Source organism: Entelurus aequoreus, linkage group LG04, assembly GCF_033978785.1.
Source record: "Entelurus aequoreus isolate RoL-2023_Sb linkage group LG04, RoL_Eaeq_v1.1, whole genome shotgun sequence".
Classification (NCBI taxonomy): domain Eukaryota; kingdom Metazoa; phylum Chordata; class Actinopteri; order Syngnathiformes; family Syngnathidae; genus Entelurus; species Entelurus aequoreus.
In genome coordinates this window covers 62,797,524-62,824,108 of record NC_084734.1, presented here as the reverse complement: position 1 = coordinate 62,824,108, position 26,585 = coordinate 62,797,524, and the positions used below count along the sequence as shown (strand labels likewise).

At 40.7% G+C, this 26,585-nt stretch overlaps 1 protein-coding gene across 2 annotated transcripts in view; it reads left to right on the top strand.

Annotated features, from left to right (window-relative positions):
* Positions 1–26,585, top strand: part of gpc3 (glypican 3) — a 331,966-nt gene that overhangs the window by 6,516 nt on the left and 298,865 nt on the right. The window lies entirely within an intron of this gene.

Genomic DNA, 26,585 nt, shown 5'->3' with positions numbered 1-26,585 from the left:
GTGCATTAAAATAAAATTAAGATATCTTTTGTTAGTAATTCAAAAAGTGTAACTTAATTTTTTATAGAATCAATACACACAGATTGCAATATTTCATGAATATTTTCATAAATACTACATTTCTTAATTCCCTAGTAATTTTATTGATTTCAGCTCACAGTTAATAAAAAAATGTATTTGCTCATTTGGTCAAAAAGTGTTATATTAAGAATGCTAACTATAGTTAACACACCAGGCAGAAAGTTAACTACAAAAACTTGCCTTAGGACAACGGATGCAAATTAGCTATTGTGCTAACTCTAATATATACACATAAATGAAATTTCATAGTCAGAATGTAATTTTTAAAATGATTTATTTGAACGCACGCTATTTATTTGCTGAAAACTTGGTTGCAGTAGTTTGAAGTGCAAATGTCGAACAATTTTGCAATAATATAGCAAATAAGATGCTGATGTGTACACCAATAGATAATGTACTAAACACATTCATAAACATAACTCAGAGTCCATTTATGTCTGCATTCACTCTTCTTTTACAGTTTCTTAGGCATTTTCAGATGACAATATTAATCTCTTTTTTTGGACAAAATTAGCTAGAATTGCATGATTAATCTGCTTGGTTAATGGAATCAATCAATCAATCAAAGTTTATTTATATATCCCTTAATCACAAGTGTCTCAAAGGGCTGCACAAGCCACAACGACATCCTTGGCTCAGATCCCACATCAGGGCAAGAAAAAACTCAACCCAATGGGAGAATGAGAATCATTATTTTGTAATTAATCGCATGCGTTAACTTTGACAGCCGTATCAGAAATATATAAAAAAAAAATGCATTTGTCGTTTCTTTTTTCTCATTTTTTTTGATAACACAAAAAAGATGAGCCACCTGGAATGTTTTTAGATTGGGAAGGGATCCACAGCTGTACCTGTTGCTCGCTGGAAAGAGAAATACTTGCAAAAAACACCAGTCACACCAAAAAAAAAAACCCTGTTAGATTTGGGGTAGTGTAGAGTAGGTGATATGGCCTAAAATCTTCATCAATATATATTTAATGTATATTTTGTTATTGCAAATGCTGCACTGTACATATACATTAAATGATAATAGAGCAATTTTAAAACGGGTCACACAAAGTCTTCTATTAGGCAACTAATGTATATAACAACATATTCCATATTTTTTGTTGTTTTATTTTGTCAAAACTATTATTAATCTATTTGCTAATTTACTGATAATATTTGGCTACTTTCTGTTGCAACATGGTTCTAGCTACACTTCTGTTAGACTGTAATAAGGACTTATTCTTTTGTTGTTTGGATACTTTGCATTTGTTTTGGGTGACACTACAACTTTGAGTATCGAATTAATACCAAGTAGTTACAGGGACAGTACTGATCATGCCAATGTTCATACTTGAAATTACAGAATAATTTATTGATTCCATTTTTGACCACATTTATAATCACACAAAAACATAGAATGGCGGTGTAAGTATATCAATGAAATATTCAAATTATTTTCTTATTCCCTTTTATTACATACAAAATGTATAATAATCAACTCCAACTTTTTAATCAAGTCAATTTTTTTTAGCCCAATGAGTCCCCCGAATCAAAAAGTTTGGACACCCCTGGTCTATATACTGCAACCATAATTTGGAGCTAGTTGCTTTTTTCTGAAAAAGAGTATTGAAAGGGGTCTGAATGCTCGCTAAATATAGTGACAAAGTCACGAAGTTGGCAGCACTTAATGCCCTCTGCTATGTCTTCTTATTTTCTAGCTGCCATAAAAGACAGAGACAGGAAATACTCTGAATACCAAAAATGTAAAACAGAAGTAGATAAACAACCCAATAATATCAACCTCAAATTACTCCTTTCAACTCTCAAAAAGCAATGCAATAAATTAAGAAATAAGTCAACCAACCTGACTAAATCCTTAAAAAAAAATTACATTAACGACAAAATAGAGGAAAACACGTATAAGCCACGTGAGCTCTGGAAAATTCTCAACAACCAGCTTCCTGGTTGCAGCCAGAAACTTAAAACAAGACTCACCAACATCAGCATCAAGGAGGGTGACTCCCTCATTACAGACAAAATGGAGGTAGCTAGCAGTTAACGCCTTTTTCAGCAGCATAGCCGCAACTCTTGTCAACAAGCTGTCCCACCACTCTGGTCGCTTTGGTGTAGAAAACATTAAAGCCTTCTACAGAAAGCTAGGAGTATCCAACGATGATTTCAAATTAGAAATGGTCACAGCTGATGAGGTGTTTAAAAAATTGAGCGCGCTCCACCCTAACAAGGCCACCGGCCTTGATAATATTCCCTCCAGATTCCTCAGGGACTCTGCCTCCATCATTGCCCCGATCATCACGCACATAATAAACCTATCAATTACACAAGGCCAAGTACCAAAAGATTTTAAGATAGCAAGAGTAACTCCCCTCTTTAAAAAAGGAAGCAAATTGGAACCTGGCAACTACCGACCTGTTTCTATTCTCAGCTCCATTTCGAAAGTAATGGAGAAAATAGTTTATGAACAGGTCGATAGTTACCTTGCCACTAATAAACTCATGTACAAATTCCAATCCGGCTTCAGAACTAACCACTCCACTGACACATGCCTTCTCTATCTGACCGACCACATCAAACATGAGGTGGACGCGGGCAAATACTGCGGCATGGTCATGCTGGACCTTCAGAAGGCCTTTGACACCGTTAACCACGCTATACTGTTGGATAAGCTCAGAGCAATCGGATTTAACAAAACCTCTTGGAGCTGGATGCAGTCTTACTTGGAGGGGAGGGAGCAGGTGGTAGAGGTGAACGGCACCGTGTCCCCCCCCCTCTCGGTGAGCTGTGGAGTCCCCCAAGGCAGTATATTGGGACCTTTACTGTTCCTAATATACATAAACGACATGTCATCGGCATGCGACTGTGAATTGTTTTTGTTTGCGGATGACTCTGCCTTGCTGGTATCCGGCAAGGACAAGTCACAGGTGGAGAAAATCCTCAGTGCTGAGCTCTGTAGAACTTGCACCTGGCTCGCTGACAGCAAGCTATCCATCCACTTGGGTAAAACAGAATCCATCCTGTTTGGGTCCCACATCAAACTTAAGAGAGTCAATGACTTCACCATAAAAGTAGGTGACAGTGTCATCACCAGGAAAGATGAGGTCACCTACCTAGGTTCCATTCTAGAGGCTAACCTTTCCTGTGATAAAATGGCAACCAAGGTAATCAAAAAGGTTAACCAACGAACGAGATTTCTCTACAGAATTTCCTCTCTGGTCAACAAAAGCACCTTGAGAATTCTGGCGGGAACTCTCGTTCAACCCTTTTTCGATTACGCATGCACCTCCTGGTACCCTAGCACCTCCAAAACCCTCAAATCTAAACTCCAAACATCTCAGAACAAGCTAGTCAGGTTACTTCTAGACCTCCACCCCAGATCCCACCTCACTCCTACCCACTTCTCTAAAGTGGGCTGGCTCAGGGTGGAGGACAGAGTTAAACAACTTGCACTGAGCCTAGTCTATAAAATCCGCTACACCTCCCTGATACCGAAGTACATGTCAAACTACTTCCTTAACGTAAATGACCGCCATAACCACAACACCATGGGGTGCTCCACTAACCACGTTAAACCCAGATTCCGAACTAACAAAGGTCTTAACTCATTCTCTTTCTATGCCACATCAATGTGGAATGCGCTCCCAACAGGTATAAAAGAAAGGGCATCTCTATCCTCCTTCAAAACCGCAATAAAAGTTCACCTCCAGGCAGCTACAACCCTAAACTAACACCCTCCCCGGATTGCTAATAATCAAATGTAAACAATCAAATGCAGATACTTTTTCTTTTTCTTATCCCTTCTGATCTCTCTCTCTCTCTCTCTCTCTCTCTCTCTCTCTCTCTCTCTCTCTCTCTCTCTCTCTCTCTCTCTCTCTCTCTCTCTCTCTCTATGTCCACTACTTGATGTCCATATCCCCCCTCCCCACCCCCCCCCCCTCCCTCCACACCCCTGATTGTAAATAATGTAAATAATTCAATGTGATTATCTTGTGTGATGACTGTATTATGATGATAGTATATATGATAGTATATATCTGTATCATGAATCAATTTAAGTGGACCCCGACTTAAACAAGTTGAAAAACTTATTCGGGTGTTACCATTTAGTGGTCAATTGTACGGAATATGTACTTCACTGTGCAACCTACTAATAAAAGTCTCAATCAATCAATCAATCGATTCTAAATGACCAGGTGTGTATGAGAGGTGTGTTAGGAAGCAGAGTTTCAATGCCACCTTCTGAACAAAACTGTAACGACAAGCGACATCCTATTGTAATGTCTTAACGAGCTAGTGTGAACAGCTTGCATCAATTCTATTTGTGACGACACAAATGTTGTTGTATTGATACACTGAAAGTAACATTTTTGACAATGATTCGTTTCCCCCTAATTTCTTCAGAAAAAAAAACAAACATTTTCAATAACAATATAAAATCTGCCGGTCTCGTTTTTTCAAATCTCATCAAATGAGATGAAAGCGTGAAATATACATACAATGTCTGTTTCTTTAGTCAAGCTTCATCCATCTAATAGCTCAGTTACTTTTAATGTGCTTCTTCTGAAGTTTTTTGTCTGCTAGAAGCCCAGAAAGTATCAGGCATGATTAACAAACTTGCTGATGAATATGAAATATGAGTTTCTACTGGTACAATCAGTAGTGATGATAGTGGACAAAAACAAACAGAGTTTTCTGAACATCCCAAAGTAGGACGAATAAAGCTTGTTGGAGGCTAAGCTGACATGTGTCACCTTTAAAGGCCTACTGAAATGATTTTTTTTTTATTTAAACGGGAATAGCAGATCCATTCTATGTGTCATACTTGATCATTTCGCGATATTGCCATATTTTTGCTGAAAGGATTTAGTAGAGAAAATCGACGATAAAGTTCGCAACTTTTGCTCGCTGATAAAAAAAAGCCTTGCCTGTACCGGAAGTAGCGTGACGTCACAGGAGCTAGTATTCCTCACAATTCCCCATTGTTTACAATGGAGCGAGAGAGATTCGGACCGAGAAAGTGATGATTACCCCATTAATTTGAGCGAGGATGAAAGATTCGTAGATGAGGAACGTTACAGTGAACGACTTGAGAGGCAGTGATGGACGTATCTTTTTTCGCTCTGACCGTAACTTAGGTACAAGCTGGCTCATTGGATTCCACACTCTCCTTTTTATATTGTGGATCACGGATTTGTATTTTAAACCACCTCGGATACTATATCCTCTTGAAAATGAGAGTCGAGAACGCGAAATGGACATTCAGTGCCTTTTATCTCCACGACAATACATCGGCGAAATGCTTTAGCTACGAGCTAACGTGATAGCATCGTGCTTTAACTGCATATAGAAACAAAAAAAATAAACCCCTGACTGGAAGGATAGATAGAAAATCAACAATACTATTAAACCGTGGACATGTAAATACACGGTTAATGCTTTCCAGGCTGGCGAAGGTTAACAATGCTGTGCTAACGACGCCATTAAAGCTAACTTAGCAACTTAGCAACCAGACCTCACAGAACTATGTACTCTCTCCTTTATCTATTGTGAATCACGGATTTGTATTTTAAACCACCTCGGATACTATATCCTCTTGAAAATGAGAGTCGAGCACGCGAAATGGACATTTAAAGTGACTTATCTCCAAGACAATACATCGGTGACACACTTAGCTACTGAGCTAGCGCGATAGCATCGTTCTCAAATGAAGATAGAAACAAAATAAATAAACCCCTGACTGGAAGGATAGACAGAAAATCAACAATACTATTAAACCGTGGACATGTAAATACACGGTTAATGCTTTCCAGGCTGGCGAAGGTTAACAATGCTGTGCTAATGACGCCATTGAAGCTAACTTAGCAACCAGACCTCACAGAACTATGTACTCTCTCCTTTTTCTATTGTGAATCACGGATTTGTATTTTAAACCACCTCGGATACTATATCCTCTTGAAAATGAGAGTCGAGCACGCGAAATGGACATTTAAAGTGACTTTTATCTCCAAGACAATACATCGGTGACACACTTAGCTACTGAGCTAGCGCGATAGCATCGTTCTCAAATGAAGATAGAAACAAAATAAATAAACCCCTGACTGCAAGGATAGATAGAAAATCAACAATACTATTAAACCGTGGACATGTAAATACACGGTTAATGATTTCCAGGCTGGCGAAGGTTAACAATGCTGTGCTAACGACGCCATTGAAGCTAACTTAGCAACCAGACCTCACACAACTATGTACTCTCTCCTTTTTCTATTGTGAATCACGGATTTGTATTTTAAACCACCTCGGATACTATATCCTCTTGAAAATGAGAGTCGAGCACGCGAAATGGACATTTAAAGTGACTTATCTCCAAGACAATACATCGGTGACACACTTAGCTACTGAGCTAGCGTGTAGCATCGTTCTCAAATGAAGATAGAAAACCCATCAACAGCCGTGCTCACCTCCATTCCAGCGATCAACGGCACGACGAAGGACTTCATCCGTGGGTTTGGCGGCAAGCATCGGCTAGGCGTAGTAAGTAGTCCTTGTTGTGTTGCTGTAAGTATTGTAATGCCCTGCAGTGGAGAAGGAGTCACACAGACGAGGAAGCGCTGCTCAATCGCTTTATTAAAAAGCGGTAACTGGTTGTAGTTCAAAAAGTAACACACACACATACACGAGCTGCTGTTAGCCAAAACTCACGCTCACACACACAAGTTCTCCGCCAACTCACTCGCGCATGCGCGTTCCCCAAACCCTTAAAGGCCTACTGAAATGAATTTTTTTTATTTAAACGGGGATAGCAGATCTATTCTATGTGTCATACTTGATAATTTCGCGATATTGCCATATTTTTGCTGAAAGGATTTAGTATAGAACAACGACGATAAAGATCGCAACTTTTGGTATCTGATAAAAAAAGGCTTGCCCCTACCGGAAGTAGCGTGACGTAGTCAATTGAACATATACGCAAAGTTCCCTATTGTTTACAATGATGGCCGCATGAAGTGAGAGAGATTCGGACCGAGAAAGAGACAATTTCCCCATTAATTTGAGCGAGGATGAAAGATTTGTGGATGAGTAAAGTGCAAGTGAAGGACTAGTGGGGAGTTGAAGCTATTCAGATAGGGAAGATGCTGTGAGAGCCGGGGGTGACCTGATATTCAGCTGGGAATGACTACAACAGTAAATAAACACAAGACATATATATACTCTATTAGCCACGACACAACCAGGCTTATATTTAATATGCCACAAATTAATCCTGCATAAAAACACCTACGTGTTTGTTATGCTAGCTCCTAGCTCCTCTGCTAGCTCCTAGCTCCATAGAACGCGCCAATACAATTCAAACACCTGATCAACACACACAATCACTCAGCCCAAAAGACCGTTCACCTAACCCAAGGTTCATAAAGCTTATATATTTTTAAAAAGTTACGTACGTGACGCGCACATACGGTCAAGTTATCAAATGTTTAGCAGCCAAGGCTGCATACTCACGGTACCTGATATTCAGCTGGGAATGACTACAACAGTAAATAAACACAAGACATATATATACTCTATTAGCCACAACACAACCAGGCTTATATTTAATATGCCACAAATTAATCCTGCATAAAAACACCTACGTGTTTGTTATGCTAGCTCCTAGCTCCTCTGCTAGCTCCTAGCTCCATAGAACACACCAATACAATTCAAACACCTGATCAACACACACAATCACTCAGCCCAAAAGACAGTTCACCTAACCCAATGTTCATAAAGCTTATATATTTTTAAAATGTTACGTACGTGACGCGCACATACGGTCAAGCTATCAAATGTTTAGCAGCCATGGCTGCATACTCACGGTACCTGGTATTCAGCTGGGAATGACTAAAACAGTAAATAAACACAAGACATATATTTACTCTATTAGCCACAACACAACCAGGCTTATATTTAATATGACACAAATTAATCCTGCATAAAAACACCTATGTCTTTGTTATGCTAACTCCTAGCTCCTATGCTAGCTCCTAGCTCCATAGAACACGCCAATACAATTCAAACACCTGATCAACACACACAATCACTCAGCCCAAAAGACCGTTCACCTAACCCAAGGTTCATAAAGCTTATATATTTTAAAAAAGTTACGTACATACGCAAAAAAAAAGTTGCGCACATACGGTCAAGCGATCAAATGTTTAGAAGCCAAAGCTGCATACTCACAGTAGCACGTCTGCGTCTTTGTCATCCAAATCAAAGTAATCCTGGTAAGAGTCTGTGTTGTCCCAGTTCTCTACAGGCGTCTGTGTATCGAAGTCAAAAGTCCTCCTGGTTAGAGTCTCTGTTATCCGAGTTCTTCCATCTTGACTGCATCTTTCGGGAATGTAAACAAAGACGCGCCGGCTGTGTACTGTTGTTGCTGACTTTGTTCGAAAAATACGTCTGTTTCGCACCGACAACTTTCTTCTTTGCTTGCTCAGCTTCTTTCTCCATAATGCAATGAACATAATTGCAACAGATTCACGAACACAGATGTCCAGAATACTGTGGAATTATGAAATGAAAACAGAGCTTTTTTTTGCATACGTCATCCTCAGAGGCGTTTAGCGGCAAATTTAAAATGTCACTTTATAAGTTAACCCGGCCGTATTGGCATGTGTTATAATGTTAAGATTTCATCATTGATATATAAACTATCAGACTGCGTGGTCGGTAGTAGTGGGTTTCAGTAGGCCTTTAAAGACAGTACACTAATGCAAATATCACAGATATTACAGTATTGTACTTAGCCGCTAAGACACCGATCGATCCCACATACAACGTTCTTCTTTGCAGTCTCCATTGTTCATTAAACAAATTGCAAAAGATTCACCAACACAGATGTACAGAATAATGTGGAATTTTGTCGAAGAAAACAAGAGGCTTTTCTATCGGGTCCGATGGGGTCCAACCACTTCCGTTGCTTTTGTGACGTCACGCGCATAAATCATATCCAAAGGAGTTTTTCAACCGGAAGTGTGGCGGGAATTTTAAAATTGCACTTTATAAGTTAACCCGGCCGTATTGGCATGTGTTGCAATGTTAAGATTTCATCATTGATATATAAACTATCAGACTGCGTGGTTGGTAGTAGTGGGTTTCAGTAGGCCTTTAAAGCTCCACTCGGTTTTTGCTTGTACTGAAAGTGTTTGTTAGATTTTCACGAGGATGGGGATGAGCCCAATAGATCTTGGCAAGTCTGGGTTGGAACTTGGAGGCAGCAGCTGCCCAGGAGCCTCATCTGATCCCCTGCAAATGTTTCAAAACTCCCCCAATGCTCGTACAACAAGACTGATTAAGATTTAGTGAGTATTTAGTTCTTCACAATATGCAGAGCTTGGACTTAAACTTAAAATCTTCTGTATAAACATGCAGTTGCAGTCAGAAACATATGATTATTACCTTTGCAAAACTTTGACGAATATATTAATAAACCAACGTTACAAAGCTTTTAGTGGAGAGATGTTCAGGCAAGTTACTTTTTATTAATTTATCATTGGTGTAAAGTTAACAACATTTTTACAACATCTACACGTTTGATTAGGAATTGGTACGAAATTTGGTATTTTTATTTTATTTAGGTTTTTTTGGCCGATTTGCGTAAAATTGAATGTGACCAATTTTCGATACCTTTGTAGCACGTGATGTCACAGCACCGTCTTAAGCACTTTGATGAGCAACAAGGTGTATTCATAGCGGACTACCTGTAGGTAATGTTGCAATTTTCCATGCCAACAAAGCAAGCATGCATGATAGAAAGCACTGAAAAGTAGGGCTCACTCTTCAAAATGCATTGATGCTAATTGGATATGCCATATACATGCTACCGATTAGTATTGGTGATTTTACATGGCGATTTTAAACACCTCCAAATTTGATAATGGAAACTACAACTAACACGTTACTGGTGTGTAATATGTAAAATACTCACAGTATTTTAACAACAAAAGACAAAACTGAGTAATTTAATACATGTTCAGTAGCACAGTGGCGCAGTAGCTAGTACCTCACAATAAGAAGATCCTGGGTTCGATTACCGGGCTCTGAGTCTTTCTGTGTGGAGTTTGCATGTTCTCCTCATGACTGTGTGGGTTCCCTACGGGTACTCCGGCTTCCTCCCACCTCCAAAGACATGCACCTGGGGATAGGTTGATTGGCAACACTAAATGGTCCTTAGTGTGTGAATGTGAGTGTGAATGTTGTCTGTCTATCTGTGTTGGCCCTGCGATGAGGTGGCGACTTGTCCAGGTGTACCTGTCTTGTGCCCGAGTGCAGCTGGGATAGGCCCAGCTACCTTGAAAGGGACAAGCGGTAGAAATTAGATCATACTTGCCAGCCCTCCCGTTTTTAGCGGGAGACTCCCGGTATCCAGCGCCTCTCCCGATAACCTCCCGGCAGAAATGTTCTCCCGTCAAACTCCCGGTATTCAGCCGGAGCTGGAGGCCACGCCCCCTCCAGCTCAATGCGGACCTGAGTGGGGACAGCCTGTTCTCACATCCGCTTTCCCACAATATAAACAGCTTGCCTGCCCAATGATGTCATAACATCTAGGGCTTTTAGAGAGTAGAGTGCACAACTGCGCACACAACAAGGAGACGAAGCAGAAGAACGAGGAAGTTACAGACATGGCGACGCCGTCGACGAGCAAGATGAAGAAATACGCTTGCAAGTTCCAAAATGAATGGAAACAAGAATCTCAGTTCATCCAGGACAGTTCGAAGGGGAAGGGGTATGTAATTATGTTGCCTGTACATTTTGTAAAACAGACTTCTCCATTGAACACGGTGGCCGAGTCATGAACGGAGGAGAAGTTAAACAGGACAATACTGCCATCTACTGGATAGCCCCCGGAACACTGAAATTCAAGTATTTATTTTATTTATATGTATAATAAAATAAATATATATTAAAGACTAAAGATTAAAGTACCAATGATTGTCACACACACACTAGATGTGGTGAAATTTGTCCTCTGCATTTGACCCATCCCTTTGGGGAGCAGTGGGCAGCAGCGGCGCCGCGCCCGGGAATCATTTTGGTGATTTAACCCCCAACTCCAACCCTTGATGCTGAGTGCCAAGCAGGGAGGTTATGGGTCCCATTTTTATAGTCTTTGGTATACATATATATATAGCTAGAATTCACTGAAAGTCAAGTATTTCATACACACATATATATATATATATATATATATATATATATATATATATATATATATATATATATATATATATATATATATATATATATATATATATATATATGAAATACTTGAGTTGGTGAATTCTAGCTGTAAATATACTCCCCTATTAACCATGTCCTTGACCACGCCCCCAACCACGCCCCCAACAACTCCCCCGCCCCACCCCGACCGCGCCCCCCCACCCCCCACCCCCCGGTATCGGAGGTCTCAAGGTTGGCAAGTATGAATTAGATGGATGATAGATGTCCAATAGTGATATTGTTCACGTTGCTCCTCATGAATGTATCTTTAATACTGTCTATTTTGTTTTCCGTAGGAAAGCTTACAGCCAATAGAAACAAGATCCCGCTTCCAAATTTCCAATTGGCAATAGGTTTATATGAAATTCACCCGGAAGAAATCATAGAAAGTTACAAGTCAACTCTATGGGTCTATCATTGGCAAAGTGTCATTAGCTGCATTTCCAAATTTAAACCTAAATATCGCAATAAGAAACTGGTATTTGAAACACCCATGTTTCAAAAAACCTCTCAAATATCGCTAAAACATTTTTTCGCTCTCATGGTGGTTTTTGAGACGTTTTGATATTGAAGTGTTTCGCAAAATCATGATGGAAACACTTTTTACACTTAACACCGAATTGGCACGACAACTCCGGCAGACGGGTCATTTTAGTCTCGCATCCGATCAGACGGCCAGGCGAGGCGGCACCGGCGCACAGGGCCGTCTCGCAGGTTCCTCCCGGAAATAAAGGCCGACCTGCAGGCTCGGAGAGACCCACATTCCCGCACAATGTCAAGGGGGCCGAAACACGTCTATGAGCGATCACCCCCTGCCTTTGTCTTCTATTGACATCACGTCAACAGCGGTGACTGCGATATCTTCCTAAAAGTGGAATCTCGTGGGATGAGATCTTACTAGAATTACGGCTCATGACGCAAAACACCCTTTAATCGAAACACCTACAAGTACTTTGTAAAAATTTAACAAATATTGCTTTTATTTTGCAAAAAACTGCAAAGGAAACGCAACTATTGTTTCTGGGGGAAATCATTTCATGTAACCCAAAACCTTGGACTAATATAAAAACCTGTGATGCTTTACTTTAATGAAACAAAGTTATAAAGTAAAAACAATGCTCAGACAAAATCTATAACCATAAACGGCCATTTTTGCACTGTTTTGCATTCTATCCCAGTGAGTTTTAGCGGTAGAGGAATAATACTCGCACCGTTTGAAACATGCCACGTTTGGGGTGGCCAAAACATCCATCCATCCATCCATTTTCTATCGCTTATTCCCTTCGGGGTCGCGGGGGGTGCTGGAAAAACTTTTTTTCCCGCCCATAATTCACATGCCTTATGTGAGACAAGAACACACGTCTTCCCGTTTTATGACAAACTTATAACAAACTTTTTCAACACAGATTAATTTATTTCGCCAATAGCCCTGTAAATCAACACCCCAAAACCGTTTGCGTGTACTAAAACACGTGCAAACTTGATAGCAAACGCAAAGCTGATCTACTAAACGTGTGCAAAGTGGATTGCGTCTGTTAAGTGAGCAGAATAAGGCGTGCAATCCATTTTGGGTCTCTGTCTTCATTAATATGCAGAATACATTCTCATCATCAAAACGTCCACAATACTGGGAGGAGAAGGTGCAAATACAATTATGTAACCCCCGCAAAGTGATTTATCAACACTCATCACCGTTTTGCGAGCACTATTTTGCATTTTATTTAGTAAACTTTAGTGTGCAAACTGACAGTTTTACACACGGCTGCAGGATCGGTGCTCGCGCTGCACAGACAGACGATGGACGGATGAGAATCCTCCGTCCTACGTGTTGGACAGTATAAAATAAAAAATATTAGACGTTTCGTCTATTCAGCAACATCCTTGTATAATTGTTTAGTTGCTAGAAGACTTAAGAGTCTGGTTAAAACACAAGTGGTTTCAATGTAGATACAATGCAGGACTGCCTCTAAAATTCCCCCATAAAAAGTGGTACATGTTTCCTGCTTGTTTGCAAACAAACCATAACCCCACGTGTAGGAGCATGTTAACATTAATGTGCAGTAAATAAGAGTGTCTGCCCCGTACAGTACACGCAAAATCCTCATTTCAATAAGGTGGTCTGCACCACTTTAAAATTACACACGCAGTCTTAGTAAATCGAGCTTAACAGCCCACTAATATTACACGCTATTTTATAGATTGCACACGCTGTTTGGATATTAGTAAATCAGGCCCCCAAGCCTGCCATGATTAGTGGTGGCAAACATGGAAAGTTATCTGTATGTTGTTGTTGATCAATGTAGCGATCGTTGCAATGTGCCCAAGAAAGAAGTTATGGTAATGCTTAAAATGACCAAAATAGGCAAATATTACATATTCCAAGATTTTTTAGGTTCCAATTCCACTTTCAATTCTACTTAATGGTTTGGTTCCTTATCGGTTCTCTGATCAGTTCTTATTTGGGGAAAAAAAGAGAACAAAAAGGTGGATTGGCATCAATTTTGTTTAATTTAGAGCTAACATTAACCTTACAAAGCCAACAGCGTAGTCTTAAGTGGCCTACTCAGTGGCCTAGTGGTTAGAGTGTCCGCCCTGAGATTGGTAGGTTGTGAGTTCAAACCCCGGCCGAGTCGTACCAAAGACTATAAAAATGGGACCCAATACCTCCCTGCTTGGCACTCAGCATCAAGGGTTGGAATTGGGGGTTAAATCACCAAAATGATTCCTGGGCAGCAGCTCCCCTCACCTCCCAGGGGGTGAACAAGGGGATGGGTCAAATGCAGAGGACAAATTTCACCACACCTAGTGCGTGTGTGACAATCATTGGTACTTTAACTTTAACTTTAACTTAAGATGCACATAGCATAGAAAATAAATATAACAAATACATATTCTTCTGTAGAGTTTAATGAATGAACAATCATTGTGGTTTGTGCTGCTCTTTGAGGGACTTGTGATTAAGGCCTATATAAATAAACTTTGAATTCACTTTGAATTTAACAAAATAAAACATATTTGGAAATGACACAAAACCGTAACATTTAGTAACATTTTCAAAACTTTTAAGAATCTTTTGTCATCTCCCTAGAAAATATATTATTGAAACTCAAAATATTAGAATGGTTTATTTAGATTTACAAAGTGAAACTATCATATACCTAACATGCAACTCATGATATTTCAAGACTTCTTTTGATATAATTTTGATGTTTATGGGTCATGAAGACCTTGGATTAAAAATCTCAGAAAATGTGGGGTCTTAAAAAACGGAAAGCTATGATCATCAAAATTATAATAAATAAAGGCTTGACATATCTCATTTTGCATGAGTCAATATCATCTATTTGTTTCACATTTGAAGTTGGATTGCTGACATGAATGAACTTTTTCACCTGTATGATGGAAATGACCGAGTGAAAATGTGGTTGAAGGAGAACATGCAACGTTTCTCTGACTATAATTGAACATTCACCTCTTGAAAATCAAGAGCACTTTGGTTCAAGCTTTGGACCACAAACTGATTCACTGCTTATCTGTCCTGACTCTATGCGTGTACTCTTCCCTGTCGGCAGATGTGAACTGGAGCGTGTACTTACTACCCGCTTCGAAGCCGTCTCTCAACTTGCTCATCTAAATGAGAAAGCATTCATTTCAATTGAACAAATAATAGGCGGTGTTAGTTAGTACCTGTTGTATTTACGGCAGATGACGTGCTAGCGTTACTGCTGCTGGGCTTTTATCTATAATTATCGCATGCTGTGTGTTCAAATGTTTCAGCATATTGCTCGTATGTCCTCCTCTTGTTACAAGCAGCGCTGTTGCAATGTTTTCTTGTAAAATGTAACCAAACTTTAGAGTGTTTGTTCCGGCCGGGCACCGCCATTTTGCTGTCTGACTTCACGACACACGTTTTGTAATGACATCATTCCCAACCACAGGCATAGTTAAGGGAATTGTTTAAAAAAATTGTTAAGCGATTTCAAGGAATTGATACACTGGGAACTTGTTCTGAACAAGAACCGGTTTTCGATTCCCATCCCTAATCATGAACGTGCCTGTTACTACATTTCATATGTACTTGCATATAAAACAGGGGTGTTAAACGTACGGCCCGGGAGTCGGTTCAGGCCAGCGAATACGTTATATCCCGCCCGCGGGATGAGTTTGCTAAGTATAAAAATTAATCTGAAATTTTTGAATGAAAGAAACTGCTGTTCTGAATGTGTCCACTGGATGTCACAATAGCAATTATTTGTATCTTTGTAGATGATGCTACATATGTACAAAATAAACCACATGACGTTTGTACACCAGTCGAGGAAAATGATCAAACTACATAAATAACATACTGTAATTTTTATTTTTCATCTTGATAGATTGAAAATTAACACTAATGGGTTGACTGATGAACATTATCATATCATTTATTCAGAAAATATAAATAACGACAAATAAAGATAGAATACTATTAACCGCAGCATGTAAGTGTAAAAAATAACCTGACTCTCGCCAGATCCTTGTAGTTCGCTGAGCTCCACACAAGGATCTGGGACTTCTCAATAGGAGATGTATTTCAGAAGGCTCTGCCTTGTAAAAAAATCATTGTATGTGATTGGATAAACCACTTGTCCGCTATCTTGAATGACGTGCTACTTCAACCACTCACATGGAAATCAACCCGTGACGCTGATGAGAGCGACGCTGGGAAATCCAAAACAGAACAGCCGACATATTGGATAACAACAGAGCGAAAAGTCAGAGAACTTTTACTGAAACAACGCAGCAATGTCAGTAGACGATCAATGTCGTTTGTGCAAAGAAAATACGTCAGCACACGACTCCTCGCTGCGTTCCGCCATTGTTGTTTGAATCAAACAGTCACTTCGGCGCTACGTCACATCTATGAAATCCCGCACAGCGATCCTGATTGGTTCATTATTTTTTATTTGCATTGCCTTCGAGCCCAGATCCTTGTGTGGAGCTTAGCGGACTACAAGGATCTGGCGAGAGTCAGGTTATGTAAAAAAACCCCAACAACATTATGATTTGTACATTTTCAGAATGTGCTTGTTCTATTTTTAAACAAAGAAAACAATCTGAAGTTGTCTTTATTTTTAAGTTATCGTTCCGTGATTTTACCAGTCCGGCCCACTTGGGAGTAGATTTTTATCCATTTGGCCCCTGATCTAAAATGAGTTTGACACCCCTGATATAAAACATTGTTGGATGTTTTTAGAGGGCTTTACAAGCAGAATAGATTGTATCGCCATTACCTGCATTGTTAGATGCTTCTCACTAGCAGTTTTTCACCATTTTGAATACACAGAAAAGGGGAAATCGTGTGTTCTTGTCTTACATAAAGATTGTGCGTGATGGGCAAAATTCCAAAAATGAGCAGGTTTCCTGTAAAGCAGGTCTTTTTCATTTGAAGTCCTTGAAGGAGTAGACATGGAACTTATTTAATATAAATTAATATAAAGACGAAATAACACATCAAGTCAAAATTTCTCTATCGCGCCACAATATGCACATCATAAAGATAAGTCAAAAGAAAGGCCAATTAGGTATTGTGATCGCTTCTCCTGCGAGCTGATGAACCATAGCCAGTGAGGTTCACTGAGAGACAAGAGGAGAGCGAGAAGAAACTGTCGGCCGTCATGCTAACATGCGGCGTGAGTCCTTGAGCACAATGTCAACGTTTGTTAAGTTTGGCATGGCTATGTTGGGTGACGTTCCTGTTCCTGCAGCACTCATGAATATTTATGGTGAAAAAGCAAACATCCCTGCTGTTGACATGACAGTGGAAGCAGCTAAAAGGTTGATCAATGTGAAAGGACAACAGAGGTCTCGTTGTGTAACTAATCACACATTCATCTTTTGTTTATTCGACATCCCCTGTGGAAATCCTTCTTTGCTGACGTGAACTTGGGTTTGTTGCCTCATTGAACCACAGATGAGGCTCTTCTTCACATGCATGCTTCCTGCTTGTAGATCGTTACTTCATTAAACAACCTAAAGTAAAAGGACTACAGCTCATCAACACTTCAAACAATTACTAGCCAGTAATATCAATGTTATTATTGCTCAGGTTGCTATCTTTAGTTCATTTATGCACTGTTTTGCTTATTTTTTATATCCTTGCGAGAAAGGCACAGATTCCCTCGTGGCTTGACTTAACTGGTAGTTGATCTATAATTTATGCTCATAACGAGTAGCTTTTAATATATTCTATACATTAACACAAGTCTTTGGTGTCATCATTAAACTTGCATGGTGGTGTGTGTCTAATTGCTGCTGGATAGCCTAAGACACTTGAGAGCTTGTTGGATGTGCGCTAATTATTACGGCAGCTCAACACTCACTTTCTGTCCACCAACATCGTCCTGGTTTCCAGTTAAGTCGGCAACAAGGTGATCAATGGACGCTTGAGGTGAGGCACTGAAACACCTTGACAGCTGCTCTGCATGTTCAATTGGCTGATCCTCGCTTTCGCTATATTGATCGAAGAGAGGGTGTCATGATTCAAAGCCACATGCCCGAGCTGAGCTGGTATACCAGGAGGATGATTTACATGTAAATTGCTTTCTTCATTTTGTTCCAGGGAAAAAACAACAAAGAGTTCATTTGCATTGTTTGAAAGGGTCAGAGGAGGCAGGTCTGCCTCTCACCTTATACAAATAGGTGTAATGATGACATAAAGTAATTATTTATCTTCGTTCAGTAAACTTTGTTATAGAAGTATTTTCTGTGGTTATGGAGGCACATTCATCTAAATCAGTTTCTCTTAGAGCTCAGGCTCACTCTTGCATTCATTCATCATACAATTGATGTGTAGAGCCGTGGTCCATCCCGGCTCCCAACTAGGAACAGCTAGCGCCTCCGCCGTATAAGCTGATCTGTGGCCACCTGATAACCTCTCCACACAGGAGAGGGGGGCAGAGCGGAAAAGAGAGACGGCAGATCAACTGGGCTAAAAAGGTGCCTATCAAAGGCTAGGGTGTATAAATGAGTTTTAAGATGGGACTTAAATGCTTCTACTGAGGTAGCATCTCTAACTGTTACCGGGAGGGCATTCCAGAGTACTGGAGCCCAAACAGAAAACGCTCTATAGCCCGCAGACTTTTTTTGGGCTCTGGGAATCACTAATAAGCCAGAGTTCTTAGAACACAGATTTCTGGCCGGGACATATGGTACAATACAATCAGCAAGATAGGATGGAGCTAGACCGTTTAGTATTTTATACGTAAGTAGTAAAACCTTAAAGTCACATCTTAAGTGCACAGGAAGTTTAGTTTAGTTTATTATTCTTCGGTCAATCGTCAACAAAATAAACAACAAACATTCATAAATTGAAAATGAAAATGTTGTAGACCGAAAGGGTTTAGGCTGAAGTTGAACACTTATTGCGCCTAACCCTATAAACAATGTCAAGTACAAGATGAACTTCCGAAAATTATTAAATGTCCTTTGTACAACATATTATAAATACACATTATACACAATATAAACACAGTTCAATTATATACACAGTAAAGGCATGTGAAATATCCTTGTACACGTGTTAAACCTTTGCACCAATTTATATACTATATACAAACAATTATACTTCCATTATTATTCATATCCCACATTTAGTATTTAAATTAACATTGATCATAGTATTAACTACTGTGTTGATTCAAGAGTGATATATTTTTTCAAGACATTGGTCTTAAAGTGTTTTTTAAATGTGTGAATAGAACTGAAACATTTTAAGGAATCATCCAGCAACAAGCCAGTGCAGGTGAGCCAGTATAGGCGTAATATGATCAAACTTTCTTGTTCTTGTCAAAAGTCTAGCAGGCGCATTTTGTACCAACTGTAATCTTTTAATGCTAGACATAGGGAGACCCGAAAATAATACATTACAGTAATCGAGACGAGATGTAACGAACGCATGAATAATGATTTCAGAGTCGTTGATGAAAAAAATTGGACACATTTTTGTGATATTACGGAGATGAAAGAAGGCTGTTTTAGTAACACTCTTAATGTGTGACTCAAACGAGAGAGTTGGTTCAAAGATTATACCGAGATTCTTTACCGAGTCACTTTGTGTAATTGTTTTGTAGTCAAATGTTAAGGTGGTATTATTAAATAAGTGTCAGTGTCTAGCAGGACTGATATTTAACATTACCGTTTTCTTAGCGTTAAGATGCAAAATGATGCTGGACATCCATTGTTTCATTTCATTTAGACACGCCTCCAGGTGACTACAATCTGGCGTGTTGGTCAGCTTTAGGGGCATGTAGAGTTGGGTGTCATCAGCATAACAGTGAAAGCTAACACCGTATTTGCGTATGATGTCACCTAGAGGCAGCATGTAAATGCTGAAGAGTGCAGGGCCTAGAACTGAACCCTGTGGAACTCCGCACGTTACCTGAACATACTTCGAGGTCACATTGTTAGGGGAGACACACTGCATCCTGTCAGTAAGATAAGAGTTAAACTAAGAAAAGGCTAAGTCTGACATACCAATAAGTGTTTTGATACGTGCTAATAGAATCTTATGATCGACGGTAATGTCTGTGTTTCCTGAAAAGTGAAGTGTTCCATGCTGGGTTTTCCGCTACGAGTAGGTATTATGTATTGTGGGGACGGCGTGGCGCTGTTGGGAGAGTGGCCGTGTCAGCAACCTGAGGGTTCCTGGTTCGATCCTCAGCTTCTACCAACCTAGTCACGTCCGTTGTGTCCTTGACCCTTGCTCCTGATGGGTCGTGGTTAGCGCCTCTCATGGCAGCTCCCGCCATCAGTGTGTGAATGGGTGAATGTGGAAATAGTGTCAAAGCGCTTTGAGTACCTTGAAGGTAGAAAAACGCTATACAAGTATAACCCATTTACCATTTATTGTATTATGTATTTTAGCAAGGGAGGTGCAGATTGTGTTAGACATTCCTAATTTAGACATTTCTTAATTTAATTAAAAAACAAAAAAATATATTTTTTATATGCGCGCACCCGTTTTTTTGTTTGTGACTATGTTGCCTATGTTGAAGTATTTTTGAACATTTATTATACACCATGACTTTTGTACAGCCTGTGTAATGTCTTGTTATAAGCATGACGTCAGTACTCTGGCTCACCATAAAAGGGTGGGGGCGCTCGTGAGCTTGCCGCTGCCGTATTTCTACAGAGAGGAACATTTCAAGTAAAGGAAAAAAAAACACACCTAAATAAGAGCACAGGGTGGACTCAAATTGAGTTGAGAGAAATTCTTCTTACATTCTTTTTGCATTACATTGAAATTGTGTAATGAAACACATTCATCATCTGCCACATGACAAATGAAGAAAAAACTTTCGGATATTAAAGTTTAATTCCAGGATCCTCTTTCTCCGTGTAAGGTGCGGGGCTGCTTAATAATCTTGCCCTAGCAGCCTGAAATGAAGTTGGTCTTATCTATTGGCGATCGTAGTCTGTATTGATTCAAGCTTCTGAGCGTGTCAGTGTGCACACAAAAGGTGCTGCACGGCACTTTTATTGCATTTTTCACCCATTAGTCGCTGCTCCTCAAACATGAAGGGAGCTGCTGTGAAGTTAGCTGAACTTGTTCCCAGTATTGCTCCTTGTTGCTTGTTAATAATCTTGACTGACACCCGGCTGCGTCGCCTCTCTAAATTGCCCTCCATCTCCGCTGTTTACAGTCTGAAGTCCGTTTTGGAAGATCTATAGTTTTAAGGGCCAAAGTTAAAGCCGTAGAGATTTTGTTTTTACAAGCTAAAGCAATACTTTATGTCCTAACACAGCAGTTATGTTGTTATAAGGACTTTCCTTATGCACTTTGGTAAACAGCTTTTTGAAACGCTTTTTGCCTCTATACACGACCACAATGGAATTTTGTATGCCCCACTTCTGATATGATTCCATGTTTGACAGCTATTTTCACCAAAATTATGCCCCTATTTTTGTGTACTGACTTGGTTATTGTACGGCCAAACATTGACAAAATTCCATCCATCCATCCATTTTCTACCGCTTGTCCTTTTGAAAACATTAAAATTGACTATGGCTGTAAAATAAACCACCATGGTGCCAAAGAACGTTTCAAGTGCCCAAACTTTAAAAAAGAAGGTGAGAAACCCTATCCAGTTCATGAAAATACTCAAAGGTGGCAATATTGCGGCTCTCACCATCAAAAGTCCTCACTAGGGATGTCCGATAATATCGGACTGCCGATATTATCGGCCGATAAATGCTTTAAAATGTAATATAAGAAATTATCGGTATAGGTTTAAAAATTATCTGTATCGGTTTCAAAAAGGAAAATTTATGACTTTTTAAAACGCAGCTATATACACGGACGTAGGGAGAAGTACAGAGCGCCAAAAAACCTTAAAGGCACTTCCTTTGCATACCGGCCCAGTCACATAATATCAACGGCTTTTCACACAAGGCATACTTGGTCAACAGCCATATGTGTGTGTGTGTGTGTGTGTGTGTGTGCCCCCCATTAACTGCTGCAGCCATCTACCCTTGCATGAATGTTGACGCCAGTGTTACTGTTGACTTCAGTGCTTACGTTTCCAGTAGAAGTGAATAGCGCTGCTTCGTGCTCGCTACCAATCGCATCCTCACTTGTCCACATATTTTTATAAAAATAACTACAGATATCCATACCAAACACCACAGCTAACGAGTGACTCTAAGAGCAACTACAACTATGAACGTCAAGTACTGACAGTGTACCCTCTCATGAGTATGACTCAGTGACCCGCCCCCACCACCTGAAACTGGCCAGAACTGTCAGCCTTGCTACGGACAGTTTGATCACGTTTGTGTTTTCCCGTGTTTGACGTTTTAACTCCTGTGCAGCACTCTTATTTGTAGTTTCTACTTCCTGTGTTTATAATCACTTCCTGTCCTGGTGCTCTTGTTTTGTCAGTATTTCCGGTTTTGTCTCTGTGTTTTAAATCACCTTTACTTTGTTCCATGTGTAGCAGGTATATAATATATATGTTATGCATTCCACCAAAATTCCCTCACGTTTTATTTAATTGCTCTATTGTATTCATTGTCACTTTTATTTAGTAAATTTTTCAGCAAATAGTTCGTTTTGGGAGCATTTGTCATTTTATTTTGAAGTCCTACCTTCTTCCGGTAGTGACGTTGTCTTCCTCACTTGCTGTTGAGACATGCCGTGAGGAGGTGAGTGTTTTTCTCTGCTCTCGTGTTTTAAAGAGAATGTAACTGAAACGGGGTTATAAGTTACTCTTGTGCTGCTAATATTGCTGACATGTTCATGTACACTTGTTTTGCTCAGAGTTTGAGTGTGTTAGCAAACTTTTTGCTAGTGTACTGTTCGGTAGCACTTCTCACTCACACACAGTGGCTGCGGCACTTCATTGAAGTTTTCCCTCCATTTTAGACTGGTGTGCTGCAGACTCGTGTGCTAAGGCTGCTGCATTATTTCCTGTGTATTTCATACAGGTATGTTTCTGTTGCTCCCAAAACTTTATTCTATTTTTCTGTACTGTTTTAATTTATTGTTTATTTTCCTATTGTATAAAATATTTGACTGTGGTGTATTAATGTTCAGTGTATTTTTAATTGTGATGTATAGGTTTTGTGACATTTGTGAATGTTTCATATAGCATTTCTGGTCATTTAAACTCACTTGCTGTTGAGACATGCCGTGAGGAGACTGGTGTGCTGCAGACTCGTGTGCTAATGCTGCTGCATTATTTCCTGTGTATTTCATACAGCAATAAATACGCCACCAGTTTCGCCTAAAGGCAACCACCGAGTCCCCTTGTCTTCAAAGCAACACCAGCAATACACAACGCAGACTCGATCCGGCTACATTGGTGCCGTGACCCGGTTGACATCGTGGATCAACACCAGTTTGGTCACCGGAGGTTGTTGAACGTCAGAACAACAACAAATGAAGGTTTCTTAAAGAGGTTTACATTGAAGTGACGTTGTCCCAGTAAAAAGGGGGATTTGTTTTTTTTTCTTCTTCATGGAAAGTTAAAAAGGCATTTAAAAAAAAAAGAAAAAAAAGTGAAGTGTCAAGTGAACGATAAAAAAAAAAAAAAAAGCACTTTCCATTTGTTAATGTAAATCAATAGTTATATATTTTTTAAATTTTTGTTGACATCAACCAAACTATTTTGAAAGATGGAATCCAATGTTGTAAATGGTACAGCTGTTCAAACTGTTGATTCTGGTTTTGGTAGGGGGGCACAGCTGTTTAACACTCCAATTTCTGGTTTTGAGAGGGGGGCACATATGTTTAACTCTCCCGTTGCTGGTTTTGGGAGGGGGGCGCAGCTGTCTAATTCTCCAGTCACAAGTCCAGGTGTTGTGAGATCACCAGCGCTCAGCTCCACCCATTCAGTTAATGTCCCAGGCAATGTAGCTTCCCCAGCTTTCACTCCCACCTGTCTACCTGTTCACACACCCCTTACTCACAGACCGTCTTTTTGTCTTTCAACCATCCCAGACAGGAGTGACCCAGCTTTGAGTGACCTCATCACACACATCGCCCAGCAAGTAGGACAGTCCATATCAGCTCAGTTAAAGGGAGAGAGTCAGACAATTGAAGGCGATCAGGCACGAGTTCAGAACTCAGGTGCAGGCCAGTCAATGGTTGACTCCACGCTTAACCTGACTGGTGTGAAATTAGTCGTGCAGTCCGATGTGAGGGAGCCTCCTGTGTACAGAGGGGATGGGTCCGACAAGCTCTCGGTACATGAATGGGAAGAGCTCATGGACACATACTTGAGAAAAAGGAACATACGTCTAGAAGAGCAGCATCAGGAGATGTTGTCTAGATTAATGGGGAAAGCTAGAGACATTGTAAAGATAACACTCCGTAGCAATCCATCACTGATTCCTCATGAGAACCAAAAAGTTATTACTGACTTACTGAAACAGCATTTTAGTGGTGTGTCATGTTCTAGTATGCCTCTTGCAGACTTTTATAGCACTGTGCCTGTAACAGGAGAGAACCCAGTCGAATACTGGATCCGCCTTAACAAAGCTGTTGATGCAGCCGAGGAGGGCTTGAGCAGGCAGGGGCGGCATATTGATGATCCTCGTCGAGAGGTAACAATGATGTTTGTCAAATATTGTCCCGATCCCTCCCTTGCTGCAGTGCTGCGGTTCAAAGCACCAGAGAAATGGACTGCTGATGAAATACAGGAGCACGTTGACCGTTATCAGATCGACATGAGAGAACAGCTGAACACCAGAACAAACTGTCTTGCACCAGCAAGACATGTGACTGCTCATATTCAAACACCTGTGTCTGAGGAAGTGTCTACAAATAGCTACCGAGAGTTGCCTCCTGTCCAGGCCGAAGTGAGTGCCAAGTTTACTCCTCAGGTTGATGATAATTGTCTAAAGACTCTGATTGGTCTGCTTGACCGCACACTCGCCCAGAACAGCCAGGCGCTGGCTCTGAAAAATCAGCCGATGTATAGACAGCGCCCGTTTGACCAGTCACAGAGAAAACCCTGCAAGGTGTGGAAGTCTGTGGAACACACCACTTTAGTGCACTGCAGGCGGGACTACTTGTGTTTGTCTTGCTTTAAGCCTGGCCATATAAAGAGAGAATGTCCAAGCTACACTCCCGGATGGGAGGATCAAGCTGCACATCCACCTCAAGAGCAGCAGGGTTTAAACTAACTGACCCGCATTGGGAGAGGGGACGTGTGGGTGAGGACAATCAATCCCTCAAAAGTGACAGTGAATTTGAACAGTGTTATTTGAAAATGTGCAGTGCAGCACCGGCTGATGTGAAGATAATAGCACAGAACACGCATAGAGTTGAGCCATATGATGAACTATTCTATACTCCAGTCAATGTGAATAATATGTTCCAGATGCAAGGAATGCTTGATTCAGGTTCCATGGCCTGTACTTTCAGTGAAGAAGCAGAAGGAAAGATGCTGAGTGAAAAAGTCTTGTTAGGACAAAAACTGATGACACAGGCAGTGGTTTTAATTGGGTGTGGAGGAAAACTCACTAAACCGAAGTGTATGTATGAGGTTGAACTGAAGGTGTATGGGATTAGCTGTATCGTTCCAGTTCTGGTGGTGCCAGGCCAGCGAGATGATCTCATCATCGCCACAAATGTGATCAAGTTTCTCATGCAGCAGTTGAAAAACAGTGATGATTACTGGCGGCTTATCTCTGTTTGCAGTCCTTTGTCATCCCCAGAGTGTGAACAGTTCTTGGACCTCATGGCAAATACATCTCGTTGGAGGGGTAAGGAGCTACCAGAGAACATTGGCACACTCAAGCTCAAGCAGTCAGTAACTCTTTTAGCGATGCAAGAACACCTCGTCTGGGGCAAGTTGCCTAACGATACGGTCATGTCACCAGGAAGCACTGTGTTGGTTGAGCCGACCTCATCCAGGTCCATCCCACGTAACATCATGATTGGCCGTGTTGTGACACCTCTGTGGGGTGATAGGTGGGTCCCCATGAAGGTCACCAACCTGTCTGATAGACCAGTTACACTGAAGAGGAACTGTAAACTTGCAGATGTGTCCCCTTGCTTAGCTGTGGAAGATTTTGAACTTCTTCAAGGCTCTTGTCAAATTGACAAAACCGTACCAGGCAAACACCACACACCAATCAGTCCTTCAGATCTCAAACAGAGACTACGAGATGTTGGCCTTGGCAACCTTGACATAGAGCACTGTCAGACTAGCTACGCAGGAAAGGAAAAGTTAGTGCGGCTGCTCGAGTGTTACAACGATGTCTTCTCCAAGCACGAAATGGACTGTGGTGAAGCGAAGGGCTTTGTCCACCGCATTCAACTTACCGATGACCGGCCATTCCGCCTTCCTTACCGGAGAGTACCCCCCGCTCACTACCACAAGCTACGTCAAGTCTTGACAGAAATGGAGGAGCAAGGGATCATTCGGAAGTCTGTTAGTGACTATGCCTCACTGTTAGTGATGGTATGGAAAAAGGATGGAAACTTGAGGATTTGCACCAATTTCCGCTGGTTGAATGCGAGAACACTCAAGGACGCCCATCCCCTTCCACACCAGTCAGATTGCTTGGCTTCCTTGGGAGGGAATGCCTACTTCAGTACCATGGACTTAACGTCCGGCTTCTACAACATCCCCATGGCTGAAGAGGACAAAAAATACACAGCCTTTACAACACCGCTAGGCCTGCATGAGTATAACAGGATGCCGCAAGGACTGTGCAATAGTCCGGCCTCTTTCATGCGCATGATGCTGTGTATA